We start from the raw sequence: 12,171 nt of genomic DNA on the forward strand, positions 1-12,171 counted from the left end.
CTAAAAAGGACAAACTAATAACATCCATTTGATTTCAACAAGTTGAAAACTTACGTTAAAGAGAGTTGATGTTGTATGTGCATCTAAATCACTGAAAGGGTCATCAAGAAGATATATGTCAGCATCATTGTAAATTGTCCCACTTTGAATCCAAGATGTTTGAATAACATATGCAATTGACCCAAATACACCCACCTAAAAAATCAAAACAACGGTCATATAAATTATAATGATGCTATAAAGAAAACAAAAAAATTAATGAGTTTGTGAACTTACTGTTCCTGAAGTTTTGGATATTTTAATTAGTCCAACTTGGTTGCTGAGTTGACTCATCCATATTCTGGTTCTGATTATCTTCTTCATCGCCAAGGTCAACATCATAATCATCTTCATCATCGTATTGTTGTGATTGCAACACCTCTACTCTTTTTAAAAACCATGATTCTCTAATTGAAATTGAGAATTGAGATTATGATTATGTACTTCTGATTATTATAATGAATGGAGCATGAGAATGGAGGGAAGCCTAATATAGGTCAGAATAGTGCGTAATGTTCAATCGATTATAGAGGGCCGTCAATTAATTTTCTTACCTTTAGTAGAATCTTGACTTTATAACTTCCGGTACGATGTTCCCAATTGACTCTAGAACACGTATCGGATTCATCAAATTCGTGATCCAAACAAAAATAGGTACGATTCAATTGCATTTTGAGAACGTCAATTTCAGAATTGGAAACGCAATCCCGAGCGTACCCGGAACGCAAACATAACGTGTTTTGGTACGAGCGAATTGGTACAAGATTCGTGGCACTTCCAGCGAATTATGTAACTATGGACCTAACTTTTTACAAATTTTCTTTATTTGACTCAAGCATACGTCATTCTTATGTAACCTAAGAAGATGGAGTGTATATAAACTGGGAAAATTATACAATCGAAAGATTCAGCAACAAAAAGCATACCTCATCAACCTTCACGATGATCTGATCAACATTTTGCCCTAATTCCTCCGCAACAGCTGGTTCGCCTTCGGTTCGAACTTCCAGAATGGTAGATATATTTTCCGACGCAAATAAAGCTTCGGTGACTAGTCGTAGGTGTGTCGCCGGTGATGTACGTCGTTGGAGAGAGAAGAAGGGTTTGGAAACAGGTGGGGGCTTTTGTCATGTGAGATAATTACAGAAAAAGGTAAAGGAAAATATAAGTTACAAAATTTCCTGGCGTAAAAGAAACCTCGTGGAGAATGAGAGACGAGAAAGTGGAGGTGTCGATTAGGGGTTGTTCAACTGGTAGCTTCGATTGATGGTCGTAGTTGTCGATCGGCGCTATAATTGAAAGGAGATGCAATCACCGAACCATTTAGTGTGAGGATCGATTTGGAAGGCGGGGGTTTAAAAAATTTAGGGATTTCATTTTCCCTCTAAGGAGACGCGCGTTACTTAAAACAAAAATATAAAACGACATTCACAGAGGACGCACAAGTGCCCTCCGTGTTTTTAATTTTTTTACATAAGACACTAATTTAAAGGCATGTAATAATGCGCAACCTAAATCCTTAAATTTTTTTGAAGAGATGACACATTTTTAATGTCTCTCTCTTTTGCGTAACATAAATCAATGAGTGTCGTGGTTTGCACGTCGTAAAAGAGTCTTTTTCTTGTAGTGACACATCTATTACTAAATCAATTAAAAAAAACGGACGAATTTAGTGACGAATCATTTCCCTATACTAAACCATTTTTTTCCTTCGAAAACAATTCTATTTCTCATAAACCGCACCTACATATATAGCATATATAACAGAGAAGACAACATCCAAAACTTTTTTCACATAAACTCACATTCATGTCTTCGATTAGTAGTTCGACTCGTTTTGCATTGATAAGGCTTTGAAGGTTTAACTCCCACATGTCTAGTTTTTATTATCTATCATCTAATTATCTACCGTCTATTGTCAATTTAGCTTCATTTGGTTCAAGATAAATGATTATTTTTTAGAATTAAAAAATTAATATATGAATTGTCAATCTTTTGATATTTTGATACTTTTTATGTATTTTTAATAACAGAACAATAATATATTAAACATTTAAAAAGAAACAAAATGCATTATTTTAAATGTTCATATTGATTTAAATAATTCGTACTCTACAATTTATAATATATATTCAAAGATGTATATAAATGCTATACATATAAAGTCAACTGTTAAATATTATCTTACCTTTTTAAATATAGTCAACCGTATTTGTATACATTAAACTTTTCTAAACTCTTAAATATGGTATATCAAAATAAAAACACTTAGACATATACATTAGTCTCTCCCGAACAACCATTGCTCAAACTATATTTACCATATTCCTAAAAGCTTTATTTTTCTTCATAGGTTAATATTTCCTCATTAGACACACTCTTATTTTACATCCAACTATTTGCGTCCAAGCTTGTAAAATCGTTACCTAGATCACTTAAATAATTGCATTATTCTAAGTTGTAATAACATGTGTAATGGAACTCAAATCACAAATAACAAGCTTTCCTTAAAACATCAAAGACATCAAGATGATATATAGAAAAATCCATAACATATTTGTGAGCAATAACAATAATTAACGCAATTATCCATAAATGTTACTACATAACATTCGATATAAGTTTCATTTTCTAGTAAAACATAGTAATAATTAGAAACAAAACTCTTAGTAGATCATACTTATATTTCAATTTAGCCTTATTATTTCTGGCTATTTTATAAAGCAAATAGAATTTTCTTTTATTATATACCTTAAATGTATGTCTATTTTTTCAAAAAAAAAAGTGTTTAGGAAAATAACTAAGTGAGAGTAAACATATAAAAAACTATTTGTAAAAAAATTGATAAAGATCAGGCTAACAAACATTTTACGGGAAATTGAAGAAACATACATGCCGATATATAATGATTAATATTGAAAATTAGACACTAAATGTATGTACTTTAGCGGTTTTTAAAACATTAAAGTAAAACTATGGTTGAGTTATCAGAATCGATGTTGAGTCCTAAAATAATAAAATTGGGATGATCATTTTTGTGAAAGCAAATACGCTTATGTTGGTCTAATTGAAAAGTTAGATGTTTGTTGCAGGGCCGGTCCAGACGGTGGGCAACCCGGGCGACCGCCCAGGGCCCACGTCTCCAGGGGACCTAAAATCTCTGGGATATGTAGTGTGTGTGTGTGTCTATATATATATATATATATATATATATATATATATATATATATATATATACATATATATATATATATATATATATATATATATATATATATATATATATATATATATATATATAGGATATAGATCCAATAAGAATTTTTTTTTGATAGGAAGGTAAGAAGTTTTTTTTCTACATATTTTTTTGACGAACAAAAAAATGAATCACTAGATGATTCATTTGTAAGATGATTCACAAGAAAAAATTCCCAAAAAAACATCTTTATGATTCATTTTTAAATAAATTAAGAAAAAATTCACTTTTGTGACAATTTTAGTGAATAACAACAAAATCATTGTATAAATGAATCATCAAGATGTTTTTTTGAGAATTTTTTCTTGTGAATCATCTTACAAATGGATCATCTAATGATTCATTTTGTTTGTTCGCGAAAAAAATATGTAGAAGAAAAACTTCTTACCTTCCTACCAAAAATTTCCTTCTTATTTGATCATGACTCTCTCTCTCTCTCTCTCTCTCTATATATATATATATATATATATATATATATATATATATATATATATATATTACCTATGTGATTTTTAGGACTTAAAGTTGGCTCAAACTCAAACTAGTTCAAAAGATAAACAATTTGGCTTGATTGTTATTGTTAATCGAACACATTTATAGTGAAGAATAAATGATATTTTTTTTGAATCTTTATTATTTTTTGTCTTTAAGGGGCCCTTTTTTTCTTTTCGCCCCAGGCCCCATATGCGTTTGGACTGGCCCTGTTTGTTGTCACAGACTCATACACATTAGTTTTTAATCAACCACCACTTGTAATAATATGGCAACGTACTAACTGAACTAAGAGGATTTTTTTTTTTTTTGTACGATTCACCAAGTTGTAAATATATTCGTTTTGTAACTCCTTGATTGATGGCTTACACACAAAGATTTAATGTGTAAGGGAATGAAACGAAACAATAGATCAAGATTGGTCTAACAAACATTTTACAGGAATTGAAGCATATCAATTAATGGAGCAAAACTCAAATTATTAATTAAGGATCACAAAAATGTATGTCCAATTCACATTATTCATGCATAAATATTCCCTGTTACTTACCTTTAACAACCAGTTTTCTATAAATAGTGATAAAAACATAATTATAGTTACAATTTTCTAATTTTAGTGGTTTCTTTTTAGAAACAAACAAGCTTATCTCGTGAACATCCAATGAAAAGCATGAAGTTTCATATATAAGTGGTTTCTTTTTGAAATTACAGAAATATAATTGAGTATAAGTCGTTTCCATTTGAAATTCAAGAAATATAATTGAGTTTTTTTAATCATTTAGTAATTAAAAGATTCATAAGAAAATGAAAACAAAACAAAAAAACAAAAAACAAAAAAGAGAATGATTGCAGTAGTAGAAAGAAAAACATGCAAAAGCCTGCATCACTAATTAGTAACGCCTCAAAGAAACCCGGTTCTTCTGGATGCAAGCTCATGATATACACCCTGAATCTAGCGCACTTTAGCCTATGCAATCATTTTAGACCATGTTATTATTGCCTGAAGTGTAACCCTACCCCACCCTCCTTATATATATCAAAATTTCCTACTCATTTCATATATGAAAAGTATAGCTTTCAGCACCAGTGCATTCACTCGCCAATAACCGCAAACTCCCTGAAATGGCAGAAGGTCGATCCTCCAAGCGGTCATCTGCCCACCGATTCTCTCCATTGTCGGTGAAACGACAACCACGAGTACAAAAGTACAGGTCAATGGCTGACATCTTGCAGACCGCTAACCAAGCGGTGGTGAACTACAGAGACATTGACGATGTGATCTGCATTCAATGTGGCTCTGGCGGAAAAAACCAGCAGCTCATCCTGTGTGGTAACTGTAATCAACCTTGTCACAAGCGTTGTCTCCGCCTGTTCGTATGTCATCCAACTTGTCTTTGGCACTGCAGTAGCTGCTCTGATCTTCCTCCACCCGCCAAATGTACGCAATTCTTATATATATTATTAATGAATAAATTTTTTGATATTTTATTCAAGCTAAGTCAAGAGTCGTAAAGCTTTTTAATCGATATTTGTATGAAAATTTGTTCTTTTCTGCCAGCTTTTTGGTTACACTCATTTCTAACTGGTTGATTGATTTTAAATAGCATTTTACGGTTTTCCGCTGCTGATCATATTGTTTACTTTGTTCTTTCAAGAGAAATAATATTTCAGATAAATAATTATGCTAATCTGTTTCTTTTGATGTTTTTAAATCATAAACACAAGGCTTATATATAACTGACATGACTATATCTCACAGGCACTAAAGTTGAAGAATCTTCAAACAGAACAGCTACAATCGATACAGCATTATGAAGTTGATTAGTTGTTTAAAATAAGCTGATGTAAGTTTATTTGAGTTATTGACAGGAAAAGTAATCAACTATGTATGTTATTAAGGTTCCATAGTTAAATAAAACGACTTAGAATGTCATGCTTGGTGTATGGATTAAAAGTAATAGCCACATATATACAGGCACATTAATTATCTAGGAAAATGGAAAGAATCACAAGGAACGAGCACTCCGACTCTGGCAAATCATCTTGGATGACCTCCTCCATGCATATTTTGGGGACAATTATTTTTAGTAGAAAGGTGTACCCTTGGATACTTGGGATTTATTTCCTCTTTCAATACTTATATCATCTATTATATACGATCAATTATCAATTATTTATTACTTATTATTTATTATTTATTATCAATTATTGTTATCTATTGATTCTTTGAAACACGAAAATAAATATGTATAAAAAGCTAGCACTAGTTAGAGCAAACAACAATTATAAACAGAGCATTGCAAACTTGGACAAGCCAGAGTAATTGAGTCAAGAATCCTTTCACTAAACCACTTTTTTCCTTCGGTAACAACCTGGTTTCTCTTACTACCACCCCTCCATATATAACAAAGAAGATGACATCCAAATGTTTTTCACACAAAGTCATCTTCATGTGTTCGATTAATCTGTTCATCTGGTTTGCATTGGTAAGACTTTGAAGGTTCAACTCCTACTTATCTATTTTTTATTATCTATCATCTATTTGTAAGCTACCTATGAATATTAACTATGGAAAAATTATGAAATTGTAATCAAACGGAACCACATTATAACATTTATTAAAGTGATATCATTTAATTGTGCAAGCGTGTGAATAAAATTAAACATGATTCTCGATTTGGTATAACTTTTAACGTTATGATTAATTAATTTATAAATTATTTATTTGACCTTTTTTGTAAGGTAACGTGATATAATTTTTGATTTTATGTTATTGGTAACTATTATTCTTGTTAATTAATTTGGAAATCACTTATTCGGAGTTAGTGTCTTTAAATATGGCTTAAACTTCGAGAATTAAGGTTTGAGCCACTAGCTAAAACACGTAGCGTCAGGCACACGCCCAAGCACGCTGCATCATCAAAGACAAGCTCCGCATCTAATATAACCTTAACCCAACCTTCACTTAAATCAAAATCACAAGATTTGCAAAAGAAGAACATATTGAAAGCAAGCGTTGCATATATAGCAAACATTATTTATACGTTTAAATCAATACATAAATTGAGTTTTACTTCAGACACACTGCGTCGTCAAAGACAAGCTCCACGTCTAACCTTAACCCAACCCTTCACTTAAATCAAAATCACAAGATTTGCCAAAGAAGAACATACTGAAACCAAGCGTTACAAATATAGTAAACACTATATACACGTTTTAAATCAATATATAAATTGAGTTTCACTTCAGTAATTTGGGTCCTATTGTTAGGAATGAATAACCATAACTTCTCTACTTAAGAAAACACCTCAAACCAGAAGCACATTATATGATAGTTAACTATAAGCATACATGCCGATATATAATGATTAATATTGAAAATTGGACGATAAACACAAGTTCTTTAGCAGTCTTTAACACATAAATTTAAAATTATAGTTAATTCATTAGTAGTGATCGTAAGACTTAACCATAACAATGAAATTAGAAAATCATTTTTTTTAAATCAAATACTTATTTTAATAAAGGTTACAAGTTCAACGTGTGTTGTCAGCAAACCATGCATATTAGAAATGACCCCTTTTAATATTATGTTAAGATACTAACATAACTACGAGAATTTTTTTTCCCGATTCACCATGTTGCAAATGTTTGCAATTAGCAACTCATTGATTGATCATGCATTACGCACGGAGATTTGATGTGTAAGAGAATAAAACAAAAAAACTAATAAATATCTGGCAAACAAATATTTTACCACTGGTTTTCATGGTGATGGACTAGGTCATTTGGAAGTACATAAATAATTACATATTTAAGAGCAGCATGAGAAGCAGTCACGACGCCTTAAATTTACCGCACATTCAGAAGTAGAGATGGAAACTGGTTACTGAAAAAAAATGCATTGTGGGTAGTTCTCATTACGGCCATGTATGGTAAATATGGATGTGGATGCACATATTTCTTTTCTCATACTCGTGGGCAAGGCGTATGGTCTAGGATTTTAGGATCCATAAATTACGTGCTCAATAAGGGTCCAATGCTTCATTCTTTCATACAAAAAAAGGTGGGTGATGGAAATTCTACACACTTCTAGAGTGATGTTTGGCTAGGTGACTTACCACCTAATGTTAGAATCTCTAGATTGATTCGTTTGGTAACTTAACAAAACTGTTTGGTGCGAGATAAGTGGAATGATGTTTGGCATTGGAGTTGGTCTCGAGCTATACGTGGAGGGGTTAGTAGTTGTCAACTTGAAGATCTTTTAATGTTGCTGCAAGGTGTAAGCTTTTCTAATGATCAAGACCATTGGAGATGGTGTTTAGGAGGCTCCGTTTCTTTCTCTGTTAAGGAAATCAGGTTGCACATTGACAATTTGACTCTTCCTTATAACAATATGGAAACTAGGTGGTCTAAATTCCTTCCTAAGATGCTTAATATTCTTGTTTTGAAAATTTTATGACGGAATCTTAGTCAGAAAGGTGTGGATCTTAACACTCTTATGTGTCCTGTTTGCTTGATTGTTCCCGAAGATATAGAGCATGTTTTGTGGTCTTCTGATCTAGCAACCACTATTTGCTCCAAAATTTTTAAGTTGGTTGATGTTACCCCTCCTTCTACAGACAAGTTGTGTGATGTCTACAACTGGTTTGATGATCTAAGGTTGCCTTTGGTTCGTAAATTAGCTCTCGAAGCTATTTTAGGAGTGTAGCTTTGGGTGCTATGGAGGTTTAGAAACAAGATGGTGTTTGGTGATAAACTTCTTTTTCGCAAAGTTTTGTTCTAGAGTATAGTTTGATTATTCCCTTTTGTGTTTTGTCAATATAAACATAAAGTTTATGGCCTTTTGGAGCGATTGGCTCCAAAACCCCTTAATGGATTTATATTTGATTTTTATTTTTTTTTATTTTCAAGCTTCCTGCAAACTTATATATATATATATATATATATATATATATATATATATATATATATATATATATATATATATACATATATTTGGTTGTTCTAAAAAAAGCCGTCATAACTTGGTGAACGAAACCAACCTTTTAGCTTTTAATTGGATTAAGGTCTGTTGCAAAAATGATAGTTTTATTGAAGGGTTGAATTAGTGTAATAAGTCGATGAATGAATGTTTAAAGTGGTTGCAACTCTAGTCACTTGTTAGTTTTTTTTTTTTTTTTTTTTTTTTTTTTTTTTTTTTTTTTTATAAATATTTTGGTTGCTCTAGAACGGAAAACATTTTATAAGAAGTTAACGCATACTAATTATTAATATGGAGTTAAACTCAACCTTATTAATTAACAATCACAAAATGTATGTCCAAGTCACAATATTCACAACTAAAGTCACAATATATTTCCATATTACTAACCTTTAGAAACCGCTTTTTTCTAAAAATACTGAAAGAACATAATTAAATTTCTATTTTTAGTGGTTTCTATAATTAGAAATAAACAACTTAATCTCATGAACTTCAGATGAAAAAGAAGAAATTTCAAACATAAGTGGATTGTTTTGTAATTGAAAAAATATAATTGAATTCTTTTAATGATTTAGTAATTAAAAGAATCATAAAAAAATGAAAAGAAAACAAAAAAGATAAAAAAAATTAAGAGAATGATTGTAGTAGTAGAAAGAAAAACATCCAAAAGCTTAAATCATTGATTAGTAAACCCTCAAAGAAACACGGTTTTGCCGGTTGGAGGGTCATCATATACACCTGAAGCTAGTGCACGTTAGCATCTCCAGTCATATTATGCCACGTTAACCCCACCTCACCCCAATCTCCATCGTATATATATATATATATATATATATATATATATATATATATATATATATATATATATATATCGAATCTTCCTTCTCATTTCACATATGAAAAGCATCTATATATATATATATATATATATATATATATATATATATATATATATCGAATTTTCCTTCTCATTTCACATATGAAAAGCATCGCTTTCAGCAACATTTGTGCATCGTTCGCCAATAACCGGAAGCACCCTAAAATGGCAGAAGATCAATCCTCCAAGCGATCATCTGCCCACCGATTCTCTCCATTTTCGGAGAAACGACAACCACGTGTACAAAAGTATAGGTTAATGACCGACATCTTGAAGACCGCTAACCAAGCGATGGAGAACTACGGCAACAACAACGATGTGATCTACATTGAATGTGGGTCTGGTGGTAAAAACCAATAGTTTATCTTGTGCGCTAACTGTAATCAACCTTATCACAGGCATTGTCTCCGCACGTACGTATGTGATCTAGCTGGTCTTTGGTATTGCCATTGCCGCTTCGATCTTCCTCCGCCGGACAAAAGTATGCAATTCCAATTCATTATATATATATATATATATATATATATATATATATATATATATTATTCTGAATAAATTTTCTGAAATTTTATTCAAGCTAAGTCGAGAGTCGTGAAGCTTTTGAATCGATGTATGAAGCTCTGTTCTTTTCTGCCAGCTTTTCGGTTACCCTTGTTTTCTGGTTGATTGATTTTAAAGAAAATTTAGGGTATTCTGTTGCTATTGCTAGTCATATTGCTTTGTTCTTTGAAGAGTCCTAACATTTCAGAGAAATAATTATGTTAATCAGTTTCTTTTTGATGTTTTCAAATCATAAACACACGGCGTATGACTGACAGGCACTATAGTTGAAGAATCTTCAAAGGGAAAAACCACATTCAATTGAGAATTAAGAAGTTTATATATGTTGATGTAAGTTGAATTAAGTTATTTTACGGGCAACTATATATGTTACTAAGGTTCCATTGTTAAATAATATGACTTAGAAGGTCATGCTTGTTGTATGGTTTATAAGTAGTAGCCATATAAAGGGTCATTATCTAGGAAAATGGCAAGAATTAGAAGAGAAGACCCCTTTTGACTCTCGCAAATCCATATGCATCTTTCATCCTTGTATAAGGGCATAATGATCTTTGGTAGGAAGGTGTTATTATTTATTTTATATATATTAATATTTTTTATTATCAGTTATTATTATGTATTGTTTTTTTTAAATAACAAATTAATATGTATAAAAATCTAGCCATAGTTAGAGAAAACAACAATTATAAAGAGAGAATTGCGAACTTGGACAAACCAATCTAGTTATATAGTCAACCTTTTAGTTTTACACATCTATACTAAATCAATTAAAAAAACAGACGAATTTAGTGATGAATCCTTTCACTAAACCACTTTTTTCCTTCGAGAACAATTATATTTCTCATAAACCGCACCTGTATATATTACACACTAGACGAATTCCCGCACGTTGCGCGGCGCAGGTTAAAAATATATTGTTAGAATATAGTTTCAGACACCTTTTAGTTAATTCGATTAAGCAATTTAGGTTCTTTTATTATTATTATATTTAATATTTTCCTTTTAACTATGTTAAAAAATATATATTGATTTTTTTAAACATTATTTGATATTTTACTTTAAGTTTTAAATTTTACACTAAATTTTTATGCTTATTTGATATATTAATGTAGGTTATTTATTTAACTACATACTGAAGTTAACAAATTAAGTATATCATATTGATACGTCACAAATTCATCCATTTATGATAATGTTTACAACTAAAAGCATATTTAAGTTAATAAATTAAGTATATTGTGTGGAAATATGAAAAGTTTGGAGTTTCAAATGAATGTGGTGAAAGAAAAAATGTTTCCTTTATAATATAGTATGATATGATATGATGATTATAGTTTTAATTTTTAAGTCATTGTGATATATACAATTATTTGATAATTTTATAAACCGTTTAAAATTGTGTAAATTATATATTAAATGTATGATAATCTATATATAACGGGTAACAAAATATATGAACAAAAATATAAACTACAACTTTTAGTAACATCAAAAATACAAAAACATCTATTATAACATTTGGATTAAAAAAGATATATATACAACGAATAATAAAAAATATTAAAATAAACACTACAACTTTTAATAACATAAAAACACTAAAACATTTATTATAACATTTATATTAACTTTTCATATTTAAATAACAAATGTCTTCAAATACATTAATGTTTTTAATGAGAAAAACTTTACAACCTTATAAAAGAAAGGAAAATAAAAAGTTATTAGTGATTACTAATTAATAATCATAAATTAAAAACTCTTGAGTTGTAACTAATAAATATACATAAATTAGAAAACTCTTGAGTTGTAGTGTGAGTTTCAAATGAATAATAGAAAATATGAACTACAATTTTTAGTAACATAAAAATACAAAAACATCTATTATAACATTTGTATTAAAAAAAATATATATACAACGAATAAATAAAAAATATGAAATATAAACACCATAAATTTTAA

The sequence above is a fragment of the Lactuca serriola genome, chromosome 8 (genome assembly GCF_051521515.1).
Source record: "Lactuca serriola cultivar US96UC23 chromosome 8, Lser_US96UC23_V15, whole genome shotgun sequence".
In the NCBI taxonomy this organism is placed as follows: Eukaryota; Viridiplantae; Streptophyta; class Magnoliopsida; order Asterales; family Asteraceae; genus Lactuca; species Lactuca serriola.